The sequence below is a fragment of the Meles meles genome, chromosome X (genome assembly GCF_922984935.1).
Source record: "Meles meles chromosome X, mMelMel3.1 paternal haplotype, whole genome shotgun sequence".
NCBI classification, from domain to species: domain Eukaryota; kingdom Metazoa; phylum Chordata; class Mammalia; order Carnivora; family Mustelidae; genus Meles; species Meles meles.
This window is the reverse complement of record NC_060087.1, coordinates 78,223,699-78,250,222: the sequence shown is the minus strand read 5'-3', so window position 1 is coordinate 78,250,222 and position 26,524 is coordinate 78,223,699. Positions and strand designations below refer to the sequence as shown.

General features: G+C 37.6%; 1 protein-coding gene and 1 pseudogene across 3 annotated transcripts in view; both read right to left on the bottom strand.

Annotated features, from left to right (window-relative positions):
• The window catches only part of DIAPH2 (diaphanous related formin 2), a 1,125,504-nt gene that overhangs the window by 482,892 nt on the left and 616,088 nt on the right, over nucleotides 1-26,524 (bottom strand). The window lies entirely within an intron of this gene.
• Nucleotides 4,744-4,896, bottom strand: LOC123935633 (annotated as a pseudogene).

Here is a 26,524-nt window from a genome sequence, read left to right as displayed (position 1 = left end):
ATGTGGCCAAATTATGTTCTCTTGCACTTCTTGTATATGTTTTACGTTGTTCTTCATTATATCTTTTATTATCCCATCTAAAGAAAGAAAGTGAATCATTAGACTGCAATGCAACTTCCACCAAAGTTAGTGCTATTTTTGTTATAATATTATTAACATTTTGTACTTTTTTCTCTCTTAATACAAAGATATTTGAGGCATGAACTCTGCTGGTTACTTTAAGAGACCTATTTAAACTGGCATAAGTCTATGCAAGGTTTATTTTTTAGTTCCATGGGGAGTAGGTAATTTTTATGGTAGAAGGATTTATTTGCTGCTGTTGTTGTTTCAGTAGAAAAACTTGGTTCTAAAGATTCACCATCTTGAGAAATTTTTACATGTGCCTTGCTGTTTCATTGACCTGTCACTGATGTGCAGTGTTCATATCATAAGATTTAATCATGAGCTACAAAATAATCATAAAAAGAGAAGATGAATGCAGTTAGAGGGAAATACCCATAATAGGATGATTAAGAGGTAAATGTGGCAGAATGGAAAAGCCAAGATAAGTTGAGCAGCACAAACAGGCAGTTTATCTGTATGTCCATGGGCAGATGAGGTGGTATGGAACAGAGGGGTAAAGGGAAGAGGGGCTTAAAGGAAAGAAAGAGAGGCATCAACACAAAACACAGAAGTGAGGTTGACCTCATTTACAATCATTGTGATGACAATCCAAATCAGAGATGAAACATTTACATAATCTAAACAAGCATATAACATGACCCCCAAAACCCTTGGCAAAGACCACTTCATCTATAAAAGACCAGGAGAAAGGAAACAGTGCATATTTATTAAGGGCATTCTCTTGGCCAGGCACTCAGTTCTACTGCTACCTAGCCCTGGGGTACCTTTCCAGCCTTATCTTATGACCCTTTTCTCTGTCTACATTGTTTTCTAGCCACATTTGCATTTCAGGTCCTAGAACATGTTAAACTCTTTCTGTCTTGTGCCCAATGTCCTTGTTATTTTCCCTACCTGGCAATCATAAATGTCATATTTTCAGACTACATTCATTGACTCATCCAACCTAACAGGAACACCTATGATTTCCTTCCATTGTGAGAAAAGGATAGGCAGGGCTAGGTAGGGAGTGAGAGAGAGGGCTATGTGGTCAGGCTCACATAAATCCAAAAACAGTGTGGAGGTGTGCAGAAGCCAAAGATAAGGGGAAACAATGGACCATGTTGGGTGGAGGACCACTCTGTTCTAGGCTATGGAAGTGGGTGTCTTTTTTTTTCTTTTTTAAAGATTTTATTTATTTGACAGACAGAGATCACAAGCAGGCAGAGAGGCAGGCAGAGAGAGAGGAGAGTGGAGGAAGCAGGCTCCCTGCTGAGCAGAGAGCCCGACGCGGGGCTCGATCCCAGGACCCTGGGATCATGACATGAGCCGAAGGCAGAGGCTTTAACCCACTGAGCCACCCAGGTGCCCCGGAAGTGGGTGTCTTTATGATAATCACCTGTGACCAACAAAGAAGAACCAGCCCATAAAAAGGAAGTAAGCCACTGAAGGTGTTCTCAAAAGAGATGTTAAAAGGATTTAAGTTCCCTGGTTAGCTTTCTATAAAAGACCAACCCCGTCAGGACCCCTCTGACTCTTGAGAGGTTTTACTGTATCTTCACTTAATAAACTTCTATCACTTTACTCACTCTCTGTTGCCCACAAGCTTCATTTTTCAACTCTGTGAGACAAGAACCTAGCTCTCCCGCTTCAACAGCACTTATCACAATTCATAAGTATATTTTTATGTATCTGTTAGTTTGTCCTTTGTATCTCCCACTAGACCATAAGCTTCATGAGGGCAGAGGCTTTATCTGTATAGTTCACTAGCATATCCCAAATCAGACTGAAAAAAATGAATAAATTCTTCTAGAATAACTTATTTAATGTTTATGACAATATTGTGAGGTAGGTATTACCTATATCTTAAAGAAGAAAAAGAAGTGAGACTTACAGAAGTGATGTGCCTTGTAAAAAACCACCTACAGAACTAGAAAGCACAGAGTGGAGATTCAAACTCAGGTCTTTCTGATCACATAACTCTTTATATTAAATAATATCCTATTCCTATGGCAAAAGCCTCTCACCTCAAAAAAAAGGGGGGATAAATGTGATTTATAACAAAACTTCCCCATTGCCTACTCCTCAAGTTAATAAGAATTCAAAGGAAACTCTATGTCATCAATATGTAATGAATTCTATATTTCTGATATTGTTTTCAATCAATAATTATGAACTGTTAACATTTGGAGATCTAGTAACTAGGGTGCCATGAAAATAGCTAAAAGTAGAGAAAACCAAAGTCTTGAATAAATTCTAGCTGCTGAAAGATTTCATCAGATTTTAATTCTTTTTTTTTTAACAGATTAGGTTTTTTTTAAAGATTTATTTATTTATTTATTTGATGGACAGAGATCACAAGTAGGCAGAGAAGCAGACAGAGAGAGAGAGAGGAGGAAGCAGGCTTCCCGCCAAGCAGAGAGCTTGATGTGGGGCTTGATCCCAGGACCCTGGGATCATGACCTGAGCTGAAAGCAGAGGCTTTAACCCACTAAGCCATCCAGGAGCCCCAGATTTTAATTCTAAAGTAAGATTAAATCATTAAACATTTCAAAATCTACAACTATAGGTGATATATTAAACATCAGTACACCCATGCAGGAGAATACTATGCAACCAGGGAAATTATGCATTAGAAAAATATTTAATGACAAGTTTGTACTCTCCAACATAGCAAACAAAATCAGATTGCAATTCAATTTATGACACCAGTTTTGTAATATGTGTATCTATAGATACGCAAAATATAAATATTTGAAAGCTATACACCAAAATGTAACCAGTGGTTTTCCTTGGTTTGAAGGATTAAGGGTAATTAAGATTATTCTTTATTATCTGTAGATCCGTAATTGCTCTGTATTTACTAACTCTTCTGTCATATTTTAGTTTTCATAACTAGGAACATTTTTATAGCCTGGAAAATGTGATTAATTCAAAAGAAATACATTTTAAAAAAATCTGTTCGGTATCTGCATTTGTGTCCATGGGTATATGTAAAATCTCAGATTGTTAGTTTAACCTTTTAATCCCCATGGTACTCACTGATCTTTGGACAGAACTCATCAGTTGTTTGGCAGTAGTGTTGATTAATTATAGAGTGCTTTTAGAAATCACTACTCAGCTGGTAACAGGAAGTGTTTTGGCTCATGGCTATAAGAAAATCTCAGTGTTTCTTGGCAACAAGGACTACATAGATTAAAATTTTTTTTCTTTAACTTTATTAATCAATTACACTGACAGAGCTAACATTTGTCAATTTCTATAATTAAGAAACCATAATATACAATTGCAATAAAATATTTCATACCATAAAAAGCAGTATATGCTACTTTGAATGTTTACTACATATTTGACCACACTCATACCCATCACTGTCAACTCAAGTTGAAAATGCATATGCCAACCTTTAGCCCAGGGTGACTTTTAAAGTGGAGTTATGAACTCCAACTGAAATAGTGGGGTTGTAATGGAAATGCTGCAAACCTTAACTATAGCAGCATGAACAACACTGACTACAATAAAATTCTTGTTCAGATATAACTCACATAAAAAGTAAAAGCCAAGGGCTATGAACAGCTCAGTACATTTGAGTCATTTTTCAACACATTCAAAATCCATATAATTCTGTATTCCTTCCAAAGCAATACCTGATAATCTTCAGACTTCTGTGTTTTGTTTCTAGTATATAGTAATATATCATAGGACCCCCTGTGTGAGATTTTCCCCCTTTATCTTCAGCTAGTAAGCGTGCCAATGAAACTTTCATGAAATAAATGTTATTTTTTGTTTGGCTTTGCTTTGCATTTTCAGTATGTCTGGGAATGGATTTATTCAGTGGATTCAGACAGATAATAAAGAGCCCAGAAAATTCTGATTTGCAGAGCCTGTTAAAATGACTCTGTATTAAAATTGTCAGTATAAAACTAGAGGATAATATTGTTCCACCACAGTTTAATTAGCACTTCAATTTTTTTACCCCTGAATGTCAAAGGAGTGGTTTCATTTTTCTTTCATGGAAAAAAAGACAAAGGAAATCAAGTACATGAGTCAAAAAGCTCTAGAAAGAGCAACAGTGACATACACTATTTTTAAATTAAGGTGCTACATTGCTTGGGCACTCACAGTTCCATGAACATTGCACATTTGGATAGCTGGCAGTAAGCACTGTTTAAGAGAACAATGCTGACAAGCAACAGAATTGTTGCTCTTGTCTGTAGATAATCCCTCAAGCCCAGTTGGCTCAACTTTAGAGTTCAAAAATCTGGAGAATGACACAAAATTGATTTAACTTATACTGACTTTTTCTAGCAGAATTTGAAAATTACTTATGGGGGACAGAGCTCTTTGTTTCCTCCAGTCTCAGATATTTGCTTATAATTTAAACATTTATAACTTTTCAACATGAATATGGTCCTAAATATCATCTTGCAAGTAGCTTCATTAATCATTTTAAGAGGGCAGAAGACCAGAGTAATGCATAGGATGAAGATGATAAAATGATTAAAATTGCTAGAAAGGCATGAAAAAAAGGCTGTTAAGAGATACACATTTCTTTTCATATATAATAAATTTTGAATGCGATTTACTTCATACAGGACTGTATTTAGAGAAAGGTGACTCCATTGTTATTAATACCAATATAAAATTAAATTATATTTTGCAAAATATTTGAACTTCACAAGCCCTTAACATCACAGTAAATCTCAACATATAATTTTATGTGATAACTATTTTAATTAGCAATAATTGCGCCTCGGATAAACCTCATTGGCTACGATACTGACACTGTGCAAAGCTTGTGCTATTTTAAATGATAGTAAATCTTAGAGAAATAATTAGTCTTGAGGATAGATTCAATTAAAACACAAAATACATATATGCTAATTGTTTGATCCTGTTATATACTTGTTTTGGAATTTCTTTTAAGATATTAATTATTTGTCAGAGAGAAAGTGAGAGAGGGTGCACACAAGCAGGGGGAGCAGCAGGCAGAGGGAGAAGCAGGTTCCCCTTGAGCAAGGAACCCAATGCGGGACTTGAACCCAGGACCCTGGGATCAGGACCTGAGCCAAAGGCAAATGCTCAACCAAATGAGTCACCCAGGAGTCCCTTTGTTTTAGAATTTGATCAGGCAGAATAAACACTTCTTTCCTTTATACTTCCCTTCTAACTTAATTGATGGTATGAAATTACAGCTAATCTAGCTTTATTTTATCTTGGAGATTTAATGATATGATACTGCTGATGCTGGAAGTGAAATCTATTCAGGGAATTGTATGTTTTGAAAAAAGAGACACAGGTAACTTTAACTTATCACATATATTGTTTAGGAGCAATATCTGCATACAAATCTTATTCCTACTGTTTTTGCAACCTATCTCTTCATTGGTGGCTTCCTCATCTACCACTCACATCATACCCCAAATCCAACAGATTATCTAAGTACTGTATTTTTCCAAAACTTCTCCTTTTCTTTCCAATATCATTACTGTGGCTCATCAGCTACTAAAAAGGGAGATTCCGGGGGAGGTAGCTAAGATAGCGGTGTAGAAGGAGGATGCTAGGCTTGCCTTGTCCCTTGAATACAGCTAGGTAACTATCAAATCATTCTGAATACCCAAGAAACCAACCTGAGGACTGATAGAACAAACTCCATAACTAGAGGGAGAGAAGAGGCCACATCAAGGAATGCAGGAAGTGTGAAGATGTTGTTTGGGGGGAGAAAGAGATTGCAAGTGCTGTGGAGGGGAGGGAGCCCTGGTAATTGAGAAAGGTGAGAGAGCGGAACGCACAGCATACACATAAGTTAAACACTTCCCCAAAGACATTGGTTGGGAAAATGAGAGGGGCTGGATTTCATTTTTGCAAACAGTGGGCCTCACACACTGGAGGTTTAGAGGTCCCCCAGCTTGGCTGGGATAGAGACTTGAGGGTAGTGCCCTACTCCTGGAGAGAAAGCAGGCAAGTAATCCCAGGGCAGACAGTGCCATCTGAGCATTTGCCTAAGGTATATGGGAAGAGACTCTTCCCTCTTCTTGCATTTGTGAGAGCTAGCATTCGCACAGATGCCCCCCTAGGGACAAATGAGCCAGGGGGCACCATTTTCCACCCCTGCCCCTCAGCATAGGTGTAGAGACCCCTGCTGAGGATGACTAACTTAGACACTGGTTGTTTTGCCTGCTTTGCTCCAAATCCCACAGCCCTGCACTCTGGCACAACTGCCCTTCTGGGTCAAACCTACATCAGTGTCAGCACAGTGAGACCCTCCCCCAGAAGACCAGCATAGCAGGTCCCTCAAGTTTGGAGTTTTAAACGTCAACAAGCTTGACTGGGATAGAGCCCAAAGCGTACTGCACTGCTCTAGGCAGACTAGTAACCCGGAGACACTGAAATCAGTGATCTGAAAAATGCCAAGGATACACAAGGGGAAATTATTCACTCTTCTAGGAGGGCTTCCCTGACAGCAGCAAACATAGACTACCCCTCTCCACAAAGGAGCTGGCTGGTGCAATTATCCTCCTCTGCCCCTCAGCATAAACCAAATTTAGGAAACAGCACAGTGCCAAGACTAGAGCCCAAGTTGTTCACACCAAGTTCCACCCCTCTGTGCTCTGCTGGTACTGCTTTGCTCAGGCAAGTATGCTAAGGACCAGTGCAGTGGGACACCTTCTAATAAGAGCAGCAGAAACCTCAGCACACACCATGTCTACTGACTAGAGTTTTGCAAAGCCTCAGTTCTAGTGGAAATCACGTCAGGTCTCATTTAACAAGCAGACCAGAGCACACCTATTTAAAACTCAAAGTTACGAAACTTGAAGTCAACCATAAGAAAAAAAAAATTTGCAAATACCACAAATACATGGAAGTTAAAGGACATGCTATTAAAGAGTGAATGGGGCAATGAGAAAATTAAAGAAGAAATTTAAAAATATATAGGCACAAATGAAAATGAAAACATGATGGTCCAAAACCTTTGGGATGCAGCAAAAGCGGCCCTAAGAGGGAAGTATATAGCAATACAGGCTTACCTCAAGGAGCAAGAAAGTCTTGAATAAAAAAACAAAACAACAACAACAAAAAAACAAAACCCTAACCTTATACTTAAAGGGGCTAGAAAAAGAAGAACAAATGAAGCATAAAGCCAACAGAAGAAGGAAAATACTAAAGATTTCAGCAGAAGTAAATGATACAGAAACTTAAAAACAAAAACAAAAACCAAAAAACCATAGAAGAGATCAATGAAACCAGGAACTGCTTCTTTGAAAAAAAAAAAAAAAAAGAACAGTAAGATTGATAAACCCCTGGTCAGAATTACAAAAAAGAAAACGACCCAAATGAATATACTCACAAATAAGAGAGGAGAAATAAAAACCAAACCAAAAGAACAGAAACAATTATTAAGAAGGTATTATGAAAAATTCTGTCAACAAATCAGATAATCAGGAAGAAATGGAAAAATTCCTAGAAACATATAAACTATCAAAACAGAAGAAAGAAATAGAAAACTTGAACAAACTGATGACTGGCAAATAAATTCAATCAGTAATCAACGACCTCCCACCAAAAGTCTATCCAGCAATGCCATCATTCAGAATAGAAGGAAAGATAATAATTTCCCAGACAAACAAAAACTACAGGAGTTTCAAGGCCAGATGGCTTTACAGGGGAGTTCTATCAAGCATTTAAATTAGAGTTACTACATATTCTTCTCAAACTATTAAAAAAAAAGAAATTGAAGGAAAACTTCTATACTCATTCTATGAGGCCAGCATTACCCTAATACCAAACCAAAGACTCCACAAAAAAAAAGAGAACTACAGGCCAATATCCTTGATGAACATGGATGCAAAAGTGCTAAACAAAATCCTAGCAAACAGAATCAAATAGTTCATTAAAAGAATCATTCACCACAATCAAATGGGATTTATTCCTGGGCTGCAAGAGTGGTTCAATATTTGCCAATCAATCAATGTGATACACCAAATTAATAAAAGAAAGAGTAAGAACTATATGATCCTCTCAATAGATGTAGAAAAAGCATAAGACAAATTAGAAAATCCATTCATGATAAAAATCCTCAATTGAGTAGGGATAAAAGAAACATAACTCAACATCATAAAGGCCATGTATGAAACACCCACAGCTAATATCACCCTCAATGGGGAGAAAAGAGATTTTCCTCTATGGCAAAGAACAACACAGGGATGTCCATGCTCACCACTGTTATTTAAGAGAGTGCTGGAAATCTTAGTCTCAGCAATCAGACAAGACAACAAAATAAAAGGCAATCCATCAGCAAGGAAAAAGTCAAACTTTCCTTATTTGCAGATAACATGATACTCTATACATAAAACCCAAAATAACCCCCACCCCAAACTGCTAGAATCTGATACAGGAATTCAGTAAAGTTGCAAGATAAAAAATTAATGTACAGAAATCTGTTGCATTTCCATATGCCAATAACAAAACAGCAAAAAGAGAAATTAATTAATTCCATTTACAATTGCATCAAAAATAATAAGATACCTAGAAATAAGCCTAACCAAAGAGGCAAAAGATCTGTACTCTGAAAACTACAGAACACTTATGAAAGAAATTGAAAATTACACAAAGAAATAGAAAAACATTCCATGCTTATGGATTAGAAGAACAAATACTGTTAAGACAGCTATACTACCCAAAGCAATCTACACATTTAACACAAACCTTACGAAAACATCACCATCATTTTTCACAGAGCTAGAACAAAAAAAAATCCTAAAATTTGCATGGAACCACCAAAAACTCTGAATAGCCAAAGCAATATTGAAAAAGAAAAGCAAAGCTTGGAGGCATCACAGTTCTGGACTTCAAGTTATATTATAACGCTGTAGTAATCAAGAGAGTATGCCAGTGGCACAAAAACAGATTTATAGATCAGTGGAACAGAACAGAAAACCTAGTAATGGATCCTCAACTCCATGGTCACCTAATCTCGGACAAAGGAAAGACTATCCAATGGGAAATAGTCTCTTTAACAAATGGTATTGTGAAAATTAGACAGCCACTTGCAAAAGAATGAAACTGGACCACTTTTTTTACACCATATACAAAAATAAATTCAAAATGGATGAAAGACCTAAATGTGAAACAGGAAACGATCAAATCCTACAGGAGAACACAGGCAGCAATCTCTTTGGTATCAGCTACAGCAACTTCTTTTTAGATACGTCTCCTGAGGCAAGAGAAACAGAAGCAAAAATTAACTACTGGAACTTCCAATAAGACAAAAACATCTGCACAGCCAAGGAAGCAATCAACAAAACTAAAAGGCAACCTTTAAAATGGAAGAAGATATTTGCAAATGACACATCTGATAAAGGGTTAGTGATTACACACACACACACACACACACACACACACACACATCTGATTCAACTCAAACCCACAAAACAAATAATCCAAGGAAACCATGAGAAGATGACATGGATAGATATTTTTCCAAAGAAGTCATACAGATGGCTAACAGACACATGAAAAGATGTTCAACATCACTCAGCATCAGAGAAATACAAATCAAAACTACAATGAGGTATCAACTCACACCTGTCAGAATGGCTAAAACCAACAACACAGGAAACAAGTATTGGTAAGGATGAGGAGAAAAGGCAAACCATCTTATATTGTTGGTAAGAATCAAACTGGTGCAGCCACTCTGGAAAATAGTATGGAGGTTCCTCAGAAAGTTAGAAATAGAACTATCCTATTGTCCAGCTTTTGCATTACTAGGTATTTACCTATATTTACAAAAATACTGATTTGAAGGGATACATGTACCTGGATGTTTATAGTAGCATCATCAGCAATAGCCAAATTATGGAAAGAGCCCAAATGTCTATCAACTGATGAATGGATAAAGAATAAGTGGTGTGTATGTATATTTGTGTGTATGTGTGTGTGTGTTTCTGTGTATATACATGTATATATACACACATATATAATACAATATTATATATGTCACACATATATAATAGAATACTATACATGTGTGTATATATAATGGAATACTATTCATCCATAAAAAAGAATGTAATATTGCCATTTGTAAAGACATGGCTGGAGCTAAAGCATATTATGCTAAGTGAAATAAGTCAGAGAAAGACAAATACCATACGATTTCACTCATATGTGGAATATAAGAAACAGAACAAATGAACATAGGAGGGGAAGAGTGACAAACCAGAAAACAGACTCTTAACTATAGAGAACAAACTGAATGTTGCTGGAGGGGTGGTGGGTGGGGGGATGGGTTAAATGGGTGATGGGTATTAAGGAGGACACTTATTGTGATGAGTACTGGGTTTTGTACGTAAGTGATGAATCACTGAATTCTACACCTAAAACTAATATTACATTTTATGTTAACTGACTGGAATTTAAATAAAAACTTGAAAAAAGAAAGTGAGATTCCAGATCGTGGAGATTTTGATATTATTATAAAATAAGATTAGACTGCATAATGAAAGAGTTCAAATTGCATTTGTAAATGAATTTGAAAAAAAAACCCTCAAGGGTAAGAAATATAGTTCCTTCTGGGTGTTAATTCCCTGTCTATTAGTTTAATTATTAAAGATATAACATTGTGGAGAATTTTATAACCTACTTTGCTGCTTTTTGAAAACAGTTATAAAAAGAGAAAAATTAAAACATCAGCAATCACTTTTGTATAATCATCCCTAGGAGAGGACAATTTAACCCAAATAATATTTCTGGAGCTGTACCAAATGTAATTCAAGATCAGTTGTGGATATCTACATATAAATGGGAGTTTACAAGGTACATACTTGAATTTTAGCTTTCTAAGTTTTTGGTAAATGTTGCTTTTCAAGTAAAGCAATTAGCTGGGCTGATGTTTGGCTTACTGTTTGCAGGAAGGACAGTTGTCTAACTTGACTGATAGCAATGCAGAATGATCAAAAATGTGTTGCTCACTGCCACATGGCAATGGAGGCAGGCCTTGGAAGATGTTACAGCAATCATTACCACAAAATCCTTGCTTGCTATCTACTTGTCCTGTACCTATGTTTAAAGTGCATGCATTTCCTGGGATTACTTGCCTGTTTGGTTCCCTTCAGCATGACTATATTTTAATGTATACAAATGTAATAAAAATTCAGATACACACATCAGTCTTCCCTTTAAATCTGTGGGGTTCTGTTTGTGTACTTGATTGTTTTTAAGCAATCACCACTGTTTAATACAATAGGGTACTTTAAGATATTCAATATGTTTAGATGCAATTAGATCAAGACTGACAATAGACTTCAAAGCTGTGTTTACTCTGTGTCAAAGAATTAGGCATTAGGGATAAATCAGGGAACAGAACAGATGGGATGTGTGCCCCCTTAGTGCTTAAAATTAAAAATACAGTGAGGAGTTGAAACCACAAAATTCATAAAAGAAAATACAGGGTAAAAGCTCCTTGACATTGGTTTTAGCAATGATTTTTTTTGTATTTGACATCAAAAGCACAGGTAACAAAAGCCAAATAAACAAGCTTCTGTGTGGGAGAGGAAACAATCAATATAATGAAAAGGTAACTTATGAAATACGAAAAACTACTTGCAAACGATATATCTGTTAAGGGGTGAATATCTATTTAATACAATTGAGTAGCAATTTATAAATTGTAAAATAAATATCTATTTAATACAATTAAATGGCAAAAAACCCCAAACAACTGAATTACAAAATGGGCAAAGGGCCTAATAGACATTTTCCCATAGAAGACATGTAACTGTATGAAAAGATGCTTGACATGACTAAGAATCAGGGAAATACAAATCAAAACTGCAATGAGATAACATGTTACACCGATTATGACTATTACCAAAAAGTCAAAAGATAGCAAGTGTTGGTGAGGATGTGGAGAAAGGGAACGTTTGTACACTGCTGATAGAAAATTTAAACCGGTACAGCCAGTTTATACAGGGTATAGACTTTTATTTTTAAGATGAATAAATTCTAGAGACCTAATATACAGCATGATGACTACAGATGGAGAGGAGAGGGAGTTGAGGGAAACTGGAAGGGGAGATGAACCATGAGAGACTTTGGACTCTGAAAAACAACCAGAGGGTTTTGAAGGGGTGGGGGGGTGGAAGGTTGAGGAACCAGGTGGTGGGTAATAGGGAGGGCACGTACTGCATGGAGCACTGGGTGTGATGCCAAAACAATGAACACTGTTATGCTGTAAATAAACAAATAAAAAAAAAATTGCTAACACAGTAAATCTCAAGTATTCTCAACACAGACACACAAACACAAAATGAACATCACATTCTACAACTTAAATACATATAATTTTTGTCAATCATACCTTAATAAAAAAAATACAGTGAGGAACACATGGTGGTAGAATCTTAAAGCCACAAAAATAATATATGTTTTACTCAAAGCATTTTTCTTAATAATTTCAATACACTCAGAGTTCTGAGTAGAAGACACTGGAACCAAAGATTCATAAAATAAACAACAGAAATCATCATATAAAGTAAAAGAATTTCTAGGTGACAAATATTTGCACACTTGGAGACCCTCTCAACCCCAAAATGTTATATACTATTTCTTGTGTGTTGATCTCCAAATAACTATGTATGGATATTCATGATGATAAAGAGTTTATAGAGGGAAGTGAGTAATTTTCAGGGTTAAAACTTGTGTATGGTTTCACTTATTTGTGGAGCATAACAAATAACATGGAGGACATGGGGAGATGGAGAGGAGAAGGGAGTTGAGGGAAATTGGAAGGGGAGATGAACCATGAGAGACTATGGACTCTGAGAAACAACCTGAGGGCTTTGAAGGGGTGGGGGGTGGGAAGTTGGGGAACCAGGTGGTGGGTAATAGGGAGGGCACGTATTGCATGGAGCACTGGGTGTGGTGCAAAGACAATGAATACTGTTACACTGAAAAGAAATAATAAACAAAAAAACAAAAAAATGTGTGTGTGTGTGCACGTGCATGCACATGCATGTGCACATGTATGTGTTTTTTTTCCTTGTATGTGTGCATGAGTATATTAGTGTTTTTTTTTCCTTTAAAACAAAGCCTCCTTCATAGATAATGCAAATGATATACTATGTGCAGAACAGAAAAAATTTCTGGTACCTGGGTTTAATGGAGTATATCTAAAAGTTGTATTTATCATTATTCTTTACAATCAAATGAAATTCTTCTACAAGCTGTAAGTGTCCAAGACACTTTTATGCCCTCACAGACAGATGTCATCCTTGTGATGCACTTAAAAGCACCCTATCAGTTACCTGGATCCCTGGGCCCAGGGTTCAGTATTTCAGCCTCTTCTCTTCCCCATCTCCTCTCACTCTCTTGGTGATCTTATGCACTCACATGGATTTAAATACTACCTATGTGATGATCACTTTCAAACGTCTATCTCTAGCCCTGAACTTCAGACTCATATCCATATCCATAACCAAATGCTTGCTTGACATCCCCATTTTGATACCTAGTAGGCATCTAAAACTTGATACATCTGAAATTGAAACTGAACTTCTGAAATTCTTAACTCACAAACCTGGTCCTTTTACAGTCTTCACCACTTCATTTGATGGCAAATCCATCTTTTCTCAGTTGCTCTGGTCCCAAATTTGGAGTCATTGTTGAATAAGTCATACTGCCATACTTTCATCCTATCCATCAGCAAATGCAATTGGTTTAATCTTTTTTTTTTAAAGATTTTATTTATTTATTTGACAGAGAGAAATCACAAGAGAGGCAGGCAGAGAGAGAGGAAGGGAAGCAGGCTCTCCGCTGAGCAGAGAGCCCGATGTGGGACTCGATCCCAGGACCCTGAGATCATGACCTGAGCTGAAGGCAGCAGCTTAACCCACTGAGCCACCCAGGCGCCCCTGGTTTAATCTTTTTAAAAAACAGTAAATCTCCTTCTCATAAATACCACCACTGTTACTCTAATTGATGCTAACATCTTTCCTCACTTGATCAACTTCCAATAATCTCCTAATCTTGCTCTAGTCTTGCCCTACTGCAATCCGTTTCACCACATGGCAAGCTGAAACATAAGTCAATTTTCCATACTTTCAACTTGCTGATGGTTTCCAATCAAACCCTGAATAAAAGCCAAAGTCCATTCCAGGGGGGTTACAGGGTCATACATGCTCCTGCCCCTAACTATACCTCCAACCTCTTTACCTATCACTCTCCTCCTCACTCATTTTGCTCCTAGCCACACTGGCCACCTTACTTTCCCTCAAATACATTATGCGTATACAAAGCTGACAGTCTTTCCCCTTTGCTGTTTCCATTACTTGGAATGCCCTTTACTGAGATATAAACATGGCTTGTTACTTTAGTTTAATCAAGTTTCTGTCTGAAAGTCACATCTACAAAGGCTTCCCTGACCACTATATGTAATATAGCACCCTCTGTCATTCTTCATTCTGTCTTATTTTTCACCATAACACTTATAAATGAAAAGAATTATAAACTTGTTTCTCCCATGAAAATGAGAACTGTTTTATACTCTACTGTAGCCCAAGTATATAGAATGTGTTAGGCACATAATAGGTACTTAGTAATTATTTATTCAGGAAATGAATGAGCTGCAGATCCTAAAATTATTTTATGATTATAAGTATAAATACATGGTTGATCCCTATTCATGGATTCTGTATTTATCAATTTACCTCTTTGCTAAAATTTACCTGTAACCCCAATCAATACCTGCAGCAATTTTGTGGTCATTCAGAGAAATGCACATATAAAGAATGGTGAAAAATTTGACTTGTCCAAGATGCATGTTTCCAGCTGAGGTTGAACAAGGTGATACTCTGAATTCTTGTTTCAGCTTTCATGCTATAAACACCTGTCCTTATGCAATATATTTACTGCCATGTTTTTCCTCATTCTTATGGCTTTTTTGGTAACTTTGCTATTAAAAATCATCCCCAAGTATGGTGCTGAAGTGTTGTCTGGTGTTCCTAAGTGCAAGAAGGCTGTGATGTGCCTTATGGAGAAAATAAAAGTGTTAAATAGGATTTGTTTGGCATGAGTTATAGTGTTATTGGCTGTGAGTTCAATGTTAATGAATCTACCATACATATTAAGAAAGGTGCTTTTAAACAGAAGCAAACATAAAACATGGTTATGTACAGGCCATCTGATGAAAATATTGTGACCAGAGAGTCCCAGGAACCTAACTCTGTAATTCATTCCTGTAACAATGATTTGGTATTTGCTAATTCAGTGTTCATGGTGACATTACAGAAAATTACTGCAAATAAAAATCAATTGTATATAACACATAGAAGAGACAGAAAATATAAAAACACCACTGACAGCAAATATTACTTTTAAGTATATTATAATTAATAAAATCTGGAAGTTATATCTTATTTTATTTAAAGTTCCGCATATTCTATTTGACATGTTACTAAAGATCACTGAAGGCTTGACTTCATTAAAACATATTATATGTATGGTTCATAATTCATTTTATTATTTGTCTTAATTCTTAGCTATTTGGGATATTTCTTATTATTTACTGTTATAAATAGAGTTACAAAGAAACTCTTGTACATAAATCTTGGTGCCTATTCCTGATCATCTTCTTAGGACAAATTGAAGCTTTGCAACTAGTTTAAGGTTCTTGATATATTTTGCTTTCCAAAAAGTTGAAGTCATCTTGAACTTAGACCATTAACACATAAGTACCTCTTCTATACTACCTGTGCCAGCACTGAGTATACAATATAGCTTGTTGTTTTTTTTTTCCATTTTATTTATTTTTTCAGCGTAACAGTATTCATTCTTTTTGCACAACACCCAGTGCTCCATGCAAAACGTGCCCTCCCCATTACCCACCACCTGTTCCCCCAACCTCCCACCCCTGACCCTTCAAAACCCTCAGGTTGCCCCAACCTCCCACCCTTGACCCTTCAAAACCCTCAGGTTGTTTTTCAGAGTCCATAGTCTCTTATGGTTCGCCTCCCCTCCCCAATGTCCATAGCCCGCTCCCCCTCTCCCAATCCCAACTCCCTCCAGCAACCCCCAGTTTGTTTTGTGAGATTAAGAGTCATTTATGGTTTGTCTCCCTCCCAATCCCATCTTGTTTCATTTATTCTTCTCCTATCCCCCTATCCCCCCATGTTGCTTCTCCATGTCCTCATATCAGGGAGATCATATGATAGTAACTCTTCAAAGTGTGGGCATAGAGGGCATATACCTCAATATTATCAAAGCCATCTATGAAAAACCCACCGCAAATATCATTCTCAAGGGAGAAAAACTGAAAGCTTTTCCGTTAAGGTCAGGAACACGGCAGGGATGTCCATTATCACCACTGCTATTCAACATAGTACTAGAAGTCCTAGCCTCAGCAATCAGACAACAAAAAGAAATTAAAGGCATCCAAATTGGTAAAGAAGAAGTCAAACTATCACTCTTCGCAGATGATATGATACTATATGTGGAAAACCCAAAAGACTCCACTCCAAAACTGCTAGAACTTGTACAGGAATTCAGTAAAGTGCCAGGATATAAAATCAATGCACAGAAATCAGTTGCATTTCTGTACACCAACAACAAGACTGAAGAAAGAGAAATTAAGGAGTCAATCCCATTTACAATTGTACCCAAAACTATAAGATACCTAGGAATAAACCTAACCAAAGAGACTAAGAATCTATACACAGAAAATTATAAAGTACTCATGAAAGAAATTGAGGAAGACACAAAAAAATGGAAAAATGTTCCATGCTCCTGGATTGGAAGAATAAATATTGTGAAAATGTCTATGCTACCTAAAGCAATCTACACATTTAATGCAATCCCTATCAAAATACCATCCATTTTTTTCAAAGAAATGGAACAAATAATCCTAAAATTTATATGGAACCAGAAAAGACCTCGAATAGCCAAAGGAATATTGAAGAACAAAGCCAAAGTTGGTGGCATCACAATTCCGGACTTCAAGCTCTATTACAAAGCTGTCATCATCAAGACAGCATGGTACTGGCACAAAAACAGACACATAGATCAGTGGAACAGAATAGAGAGCCCAGAAATCGACCCTCAACTCTATGGTCAACTAATCTTCGACAAAGCAGGAAAGAATGTCCAATGGAAAAAAGACAGCCTCTTCAATAAATGGTGCTGGGAAAATTGGACAGCCACATGCAGAAAAATGAAATTGGACCACTTCCTTACACCACACACGAAAATAGACTCCAAATGGATGAAGGACCTCAATGTGAGAAAGGAATCCATCAAAATCCTTGAGGAGAATGCAGGCAGCAACCTCTTCGACCTCAGCCGCAGCAACATCTTCCTAGGAACAATGGCAAAGGCAAGGGAAGCAAGGGCAAAAATGAACTATTGGGATTTCATCAAGATCAAAAGCTTTTGCACAGCAAAGGAAACAGTTAACAAAACCAAAAGACAACTGACAGAATGGGAGAAGATATTTGCAAACGACATATCAGATAAAGGGCTAGTATCCAAAATCTATAAGGAACTTAGCAAACTCAACACCCAAAGAACAAACAATCCAATCAAGAAATGGGCAGAGGACATGAACAGACATTTCTGCAAAGAAGACATCCAGATGGCCAACAGACACATGAAAAAGTGCTCCACATCACTCGGCATCAGGGAAATACAAATCAAAACCACAATGAGATATTACCTCACACCAGTCAGAATGGCTAAAATTAACAAGTCAGGAAATGACAGATGCTGGAGAGGATGTGGAGAAAGGGGAACCCTCCTCCACTGTTGGTGGGAATGCAAGCTGGTGCAACCACTCTGGAAAACAGCATGGAGGTTCCTCAAAATGTTGAAAATAGAACTACCCTATGACCCAGCAATTGCACTACTGAGTATTTACCCTAAAGATACAAACATAGTGATCCGAAGGGGCACGTGTACCCGAATGTTTATAGCAGCAATGTCTACAATAGCCAAACTATGGAAAGAACCTAGATGTCCACCAACAGATGAATGGATCAAGAAGATGTGGTATAGGGACGCCTGGGTGGCTCAGTTGGTTAAGCCACTGTCTTCGGCTCAGGTCATGATCCTGGGGTCCTGGGATCGAGTCCCGCATCCGGCTTCTTGCTCGGCAGGGAGCCTGCTTCCTCCTCTCTCTGCCTGCCTCTCTGCCTGCTTGTGTGTATCCTCTCTCTCTGACAAATAAATAAAATCTTAAAAAAAAAAAAAAAAAAAAAAAAAAGAAGATGTGGTATATATACACAATGGAATACTATGCAGCCATCAAAAGAAATGAAATCTTGCCATTTGCGACGACGTGGATGGAACTAGAGCGTATCATGCTTAGTGAAATATAGCTTGTTTTTAACCTGAAAACTTGTGTTGATTTATGTGCATTTCTTACTTTACTGACGAGGTTGCATATTTTGCAACATTTTTCTCCTGAGAATGTCTGTTCATCTACCATTTGCCCATTATTAATCATCATTAATCATTTCTTTTTTTTTAAAGATTTTATTTATTTATTTGACACAGAGAGAGAGAGAGATCATAAGTAGGCAGAGAGGCAGGCAGAGAGAGAGGAAGGGAAGCAGGCTCCCTGCTGAGCAGAGAGCCCAATGCAGGGCTCAATCCCAGGACCCTGGGATCATGACCTGAGCCGAAGGCAGAGGCTTTACCCCACTAGCCACTCAGGCACCCCTGTCACTGATCATTTCTAATGAATTTCCAAGTAAGCTGGGATGTCAACTGATACAATAAATAGAAATGTTTGAGAAAATTCACTTTCTTCTAAAGATCACCTATTCAGTGTGGTTTATAGTGTAAAAGATAGATGGACAAACACAAATTAATTTAAAACATGTCCAAACTACCATGAAATAGATAACTGAAGAAAAGTGATATATTTAAAACAGGGATAAAAATGTACAACTCAGAATACATTAAAAAAAATTCACCACGATCAAGTGGGATTTATTCCTGGGATGTGAGAGTGGTTCAATATTTGCAAGCCAATCAATATAATACATCACATCAACAAAAAGAAAGGATAAAAACCATAATAATTTTAATAGATGCATAAAGAGCATTTAAGAAAGTATAACATCCATTCATGATAAAACCCCTCAACACAGTAGGATTAGAGGGACCATACCTCAACATAATGAAAGGCTGTATATGAAAAAACCACAGTTACCATCATACTCAATGTTGAAAAATGGAGAGCTTTTCCACTAAGATCAGGAACAAGATAAAGATTCCACTTTCACCACTCTTATTCAACATAGTATTGGAAGTCATAGCATGGCAATCAGGCAAGAAAAATAAGTAAGAGACATCCAATTTAAAAGGAAGAAGTGAAACTTTCACTATTTGAAGATGTCATGATGCTATATAGGTACCATATAAAGAAGACTGTAAAGACTTCACCATAAAACTATTAGAACTGTATAAGAGGTGGGAATGCAAGTTAGTGCAGCCACTTTGGAGAACAGTGTGGAGATTCCTCAAGAAATTAAGAATAGAGCTTCCCTATGACCCTGCAATTGCACTGCTGGGTATTTACCCCAAAGATACAGATGTAGTGAAAAGAAGGGCCATCTGTACCCCAATGTTTATTGCAGCAATGGCCACGGTCGCCAAACTGTGGAAAGAACCAAGATGCCCTTCAACGGATGAATGGATAAGGAAGATGTGGTCCATATACACAATGGAGTATTATGCCTCCATCAGAAAGGATGAATACCCAACTTTTGTAGCAACATGGACGGGACTGGAAGAGATTATGCTGAGCGAAATAAGTCAAGCAGAGAGAGTCAAGTATCATATGGTCTCACTTATTTGTGGAGCATAACAAAGAACACGGAGGACATGGGGAGAGGGGAGAGGAGAGGGAGTTGAGGGAAACTGGAAGGGGAGATGAACCATGAGAGACTATGGACTCTGAAAAACAATCTTAGGGTTTTGAAGGGGCGGGGGGGGGAGGTTGAGGAACCAGGTGGTGGGTAATAGGGAGGGCACGTACTGCATGGAGCACTGGGTGTGGTACAAAAACAATGAACACTGTTATGTTGAAAATAAACAAATAAAAAAAAAACCTATTAGAACTGATAAATGAATTCAGTAAGGTTGCAGGATATAAAACAAATATACAGACATCTGTTGTATTACTATACATTAATAATGAAGTGGCAGAAATAGAAATTAAGAAAACTTTTTTAGTTATATTTGCACCAAGATAATAAAATACATAGGAATAAATTTAAGGAGATGAAAGACTTATATTCTGGAAACCACAGAACACTGTTGAAAAAAATTCAAGATATAAAACAATGGAAAGCTATTCCATGCTCATGGATTGCAAGAATGAATATTGTTAAAATGTCTATTCTACCCAAAGCAATCTTCACATTTAATGCAATTCCTATGAAAACACCACTGCCATTTTTCACAATGTAAGAAAAATAGTCTTAAAATTTGTATGGAGGCACAAAAGACCCTGAATAGCCAAAGCAATCTTGAAAAAAAAAAAGACCAAAACTTGAGGAATCACAATCTCTGATTTCAAGATATACTACAAAGTTGTAGTAATCAAAACAGTATGGAAATGGTACAAAAACAGACACATAGATCAATGAAACAGAAAAGAGATTTCAGAATAAACCCAGGATTATACAGTCAACTAATCTTTGATGAATGAGGCAAGAATATGTAATTGGAAAAAGTCTCTTCAACAAATGGTGCTGGGAAAACTGACAGCTACATGCGAAATAATGAAACTGGACCACTGCCTTACACCATATACAAAAATAAACTCAAAATGGACCAAGGACCTAAATTTGAGGCCTGAAACCATAAAAATCCTAGAAGAGAACACAGACAGTGATTTCTCTGAAATTGGTTACAGCAACATTTCTCTGGATATATCCTCAGAGGCAAGAGAAACAAAAATAAAAATTTACTATAAAAAACCTTTGCATAGCAAAGCAAATAGTCAAGACAACTAAAAGACAACCTACCAAATGGGAGAAGATATTTGCAAATGACATATCTGAGAAAGGTGTAGTATCAAAAATATATAAAGAACTGATACAACTCAATACCCACAAAACACATAATCCAATTAAAAAATGGGCAGAAGAAATGAACAGACATCTTTCCATAGAAGACATCCAGATGGCCAACAGACACATGAAAAGATGCTCAACATTACTTGTCATCAGGGAAATGCAAATCCAAACCACAATGAGATATCACCTCACATCTGTCAGAATGGCTAAAATAAAAACACAAGAAACCATAAGCATTGATGAGGATGTGGAGAAAAAGGAACCCTCATGCACTGTTGGTGGGAAAGCAAGCTGATTCAATCATGTGGAATATAGTACAGAGGCTCCTCAAAAAATTAAAAGTAGTATTACCATATGATTCAGTAATTCCACAACTGAGTATTTACCCAAAGCATATGAAAACACTGATTTGAAAAGATATGTACACCCTTTTGTTTATAGCAGCATTATTTACAATACCTAAATTATGTATCTATCAATAGATGAATGTGTCCATCAGGTGTCCATCAATAGATGAATGGATAAAGAAGTGGTATACATATAAAAATATGTAAGTATTGGAATATATATTCTAATACACACACACAAACACACACACACACACACACACACGCAATGAGTTACTACTCAGCCATAAAAAAAAAATTAGATCTTGCATTTGCAATAGCATGGATGAATCTAGAGAGTATAATACTAAGTGAAATAAGTCAGAGAAAGAGAAACACCATATAATTTCAATTATATGTGGAATTTAAGAAACAAATCAAAGAAAAAAGAGAAATTAAAAAAAAAAAAAGAATTGCTTCTTAACTATAGAGAACTAACTGATGGATACCAGAGGGACTTGGGTGGGGAGACAGGTGATGCAGGTGATGGGGATTAAGAATACACTTCTATTGATGGGCACTGAGTAATGTATAAAATTGCTGAATCACTATATTGTACACCTAAACCTAGTATAATACTGTATGTTAATTATACTGAAATTAAAATTCATAAAAATGTATAACTCAGAGATGAGAAGTAATTATACTATTAGAGTTAAATAAACAAGTGTTTAGTTAATGACCATATCCCTCAAGAAGGGTGGGCTATGGAAATATTTTTTCTCTTTTTAAAAAAGATTTTATTTATTTATTAGAGAGAGAGAGAGATCACAAGTAGGCAGAGAGAGAGGAGGAAGCAGGATCCCCGCTGAGCAGAGAGCCTGATGCGGGGCTCAATCCCAGGACCCTGACACCATGACCTGAGCCAAATGCAGAGGCTTAACTCACTCAGCCACCCAGGCTCCCCAGAAATATTTATTCTTTGTTCATCATCATACAGTGTGTTATTCCTCGCTAAGGACACATAGAAGGAATAGGCAATTGAATGAAACCTTAAATCCTAACAACACCATTTTTAATATATTTAACAGTTTGCTGTAGTTTTGAGTAAACCAAGAGTATTTCTAAGATTTCATTGGGTGTTTCCAGTTATAATAATTAACATTACAACAGAACATAGAATTTATGGGGGGGAGACAAGATGGCAGAGAACTAAGAGGAGGCACCTTTTCAACCTGTACCCTAAAGTGAGCTGCTTACCTACCCAAGAACTCCGATCACCCATGAAATCAGCCTGAGATTAGAATTATTCACGTGTGGATCTCTATGGGGGCAAAATACACCAGTGGGCAGGGAAAGCAGAGTAGGAACATCCCACTGATATCAGAAGATAAACAAAAGGGGGAGGGAGCCACCAGAAGCGACCTATTGGAAAGTAATACCCCAATACGAGAGTGCCCTGTGACTGGGGACCAGCATTAACTTGGAGTCTGGTTGAAAGCACTCAAAAAGAGCAAAGGATCATGGGGGAAAATTGTGGGAATCCGGGCGGTTAGGGACAGGGGCTTAAGTCCCTGGACCCAGGAGAGATACCCCTGGCGCTGAGCCAGAGGGAGTGCATGAAGAAACCAGGTCTTGGTCCCTGAGCCACAAGCATGCCTGAGAGCACCTGGGAGCATCACCAGCCACAGAATCACAGCCTTTTTGCACTCCCCACTTGTAGGTCACACCGCCCTACCAGAGTCTGAGTTACACCCCACATGCTCCCCTGAAAGAGGTGCCTGCAGGTGCCAACCTGGAGCTCTGGGACCAGGAAAGTCTGAGCACTCCCAGCCCAGGCCAGGGGGAAAATCTCAGTGTGTGATCTCTGCATGGAACCTCTCTGGCAGTCTGGAGCTGCCCAGACAGCCCCCGCTGTCCTCCTTTTGGGTACAAGCAGGAGTTCCTGTGTCCCCAGGGACCACGACTGGGAACGTGTTCTGCCAGCGGCCAAGGGGGAATTTATGTGCTCTGGAGCACCCAGAGGGGAACAGACTGAGGTTTCTCCCTGAGAGGGAAGTCTGGGTGCAGTCTGCTTTCCTGTAAACCTCTAAAAATCATCAAAAGCTGTCAAGGCAAGAGAAAACAAAGGAACAAACAAAAAAAAACTTCCAGAAAACAAAAGCCTGAAAAACCAGCTTCCTCACAGCCCACCCCCTTGAGGGGGGTGGGAGGACTTAACTCAGGGAACACTGCCTGAAAACTCACTCAGCACGCCCCTCCCCCAGAAAGCCAACTGGGGAGGGGACAAAAAAAGACAACAAGAGAACAACCACCACTACTTCATAGATATAACTTTTATTTTTAATTCGTTCCCACTATCCTGGTTCTTTTTTTTTTAACATAGATAATTTTTTAATCTATTTACCATCACAGTGAGATGTCCAGTAGATCAAATTCCATAATAACATTTTAACCTGAACTTTCTGATACATACACCTGTGTTTTTCTTTTGCTTTTCTACTTTTTAATTTTTTAAAATTTTATTTTAGCTTAGTTTATTTCTTTTTCTTTTTCTTTTTTAATATTCATATAGAGTTAAACTTCAAGGTTGTCCCCTTTCCCCAATCAATGTTACCCTATAGGTAAACCAATTTTTAATCCCCCTTTATCTTAGGAAAGTTGAGTCCCTTAACAAAGATATCAAGATACATCCAGGAAGAATCAAAATAACCTTCCTCCCCCACACTGAGAATTTATAATCACTCTACATCTTTTTCATCCACCAGAGTTTCTGTGTATTTGTGTTTGTCTTGGTAGTATATAAATCTTATACTTGGGGTTCTTTTTGACGAGGTTCTTTTTTTGTTTTGCTTATATATACATTTTTTTCCCTCTTGTCATCTACTTTTGTCAGCCTTTTTGTTTGTCTGTTTTTGTTTATATACCTCATAAATCTTACCATGGGGCCAATTTGGGCTGGGCCTTCTCTTTTATCTTTCTTTTTATTTTTTTTTTATTTTTTTGGTCTCTCTCTCCCTCTCTCTTTTTTTTTTTTCCTCTCTTTCTTTCTTATTTCCTTTGGGTCGGGACTCTTGATTGCACAGACACGTTCCAGGGTATACCTCAACTGTACCATGGTCGATACATCCAGCTACATCCATTCAGCCATCTCTCACCAAAATGACTAGGAGGAGGAATGCCAAACAGAAGAAACATTCAGAGGGTGGGCCTTCTGGAACAGAGCTAATGGCTATCGACACAGACAATAAGTCAGAAAGGGAATTCAGGCTAACAATTATCCAGGCAATAGCTAGGTTGAAGAAAGCCATGGATGACAAAATGGAATTGATTAGGACAGAAATGAAAGCCACCAGGGATGATGTTCACAACGTTAGGGCAGAACTGAAAGCCACCAGAGATGATGTTCACAATGCTCTCAATGAGTTCCAATCTAATCTAAATTCTCTAAAAGCTACGGTAACTGAGACAGAAGATTGAATTAGTGATCTGAAGAACAAACAGATATAGAGAAACGATCAGGAGGAAGCCTGGAACAAACAGCTTAGAAACCACAAAAACAGAATTAGGGAAATAAATGATGCCATGAAATGTTCCAACATCAGATTATTGGAATCCCTGAGGGGGAGGAGAAAGAAAGAAGTCTAAAAGATATAGTGGAAAAAATTCTCCAAGAAAATTTTCCCAATCTCACGAATAGAACCCGTGTTCATGTACTAGAGGCAGAACGGTCTCCCCCCAAGATTACAGAATCTAAAAACATCAAGGCACCTGATAGTAAAATTGAGAAATCATAATTGTAGACATAATCTCTTGAAAGCAGCTAGGACAAAGAGGCTCCTTACGTACAGAGGAAAGCCCATAAGAGTAACATCAGACCTGTCCATGGAAACCTGGCAAGCCAGAAAGGGGTGGCAAGATATATTCAGGGCACTAAATGAGAAGAATGTGCAGCCAAGAACACTTTATCCAGCAAGACTGATATTCAAAATGGATGGAGAGATAAAGAGTTTCCAAGACCGGCAAGGCTTAAAAGACTATGCAACCACCAAGCTGACACTGCAGGAAATATTAAGACGGGTTCTATAAAAGAGGAAAAATCCTAAGACTATCATTCAACAGAAATATGCAGATAATCTACAGAAAGAAAGACTTCAAAGGTAACACGATGTCAATAAAAATGTATCGATCAATAATGACTCTCAATGTGAATGGCCTAAATGAGCCCATAAAATGACACAGGGTGGTAAATTGGATAAAATGACAGGACCCATCCATATGTTGTCTACAAGAGACCCATTTTGAAACTAAGGATACACCCAGACTGAAAATGAAGGGATGGAGAAGCATCCAACATGCCAATGTGCTTCAAAAGAAGACCAGGGTAGCAATTCTCACATCAGATAAATTAGATTTTAAACTAAAGACTGTAGTCAGAGATACAGAAGGAAACTACATAATTCTTAAAGGGATTATCCACCAAGATGATTTAACAAATGAAAATATCTACGCCCCCAATACGAGAGCAACCAATTACATAAGAAAACTATTAATCAAGATAAAGAGTCATATTGATATGAATACATTAATAGTAGGAGATCATAACAGACCTCTCTCAGTAATACACAGATCATCCAAGCAGAAAATCAATAAAGAAACAAGAGCACTGAATGACACACTGAACCAGATGGACCACATAGATATATACAGAACATACCACCCTTAGACAACAACATACTCATTCTTCTCAAGGGCACATGGAACATTCTCCAGAATAGACCACATACTGGGTCACAAATCAGGGCTCAACCGATACCAAAAGACTAAGATCATTCCCTGCATATTCTCAGATCACAATGCTTTGAAACTGGAACTCAATCACAAGGAAAAGTTCAGAAGGAACTCAAACACCTGGAAGCTAAAGACCACCTTGCTTAAGAATGCTTGGATCAGGGGCACCTGGGCGGCTCAGTGGGTTAAGCCTCTGCCTTCGGCTCAGGTCATGATCTCAGGGTCCTGGCA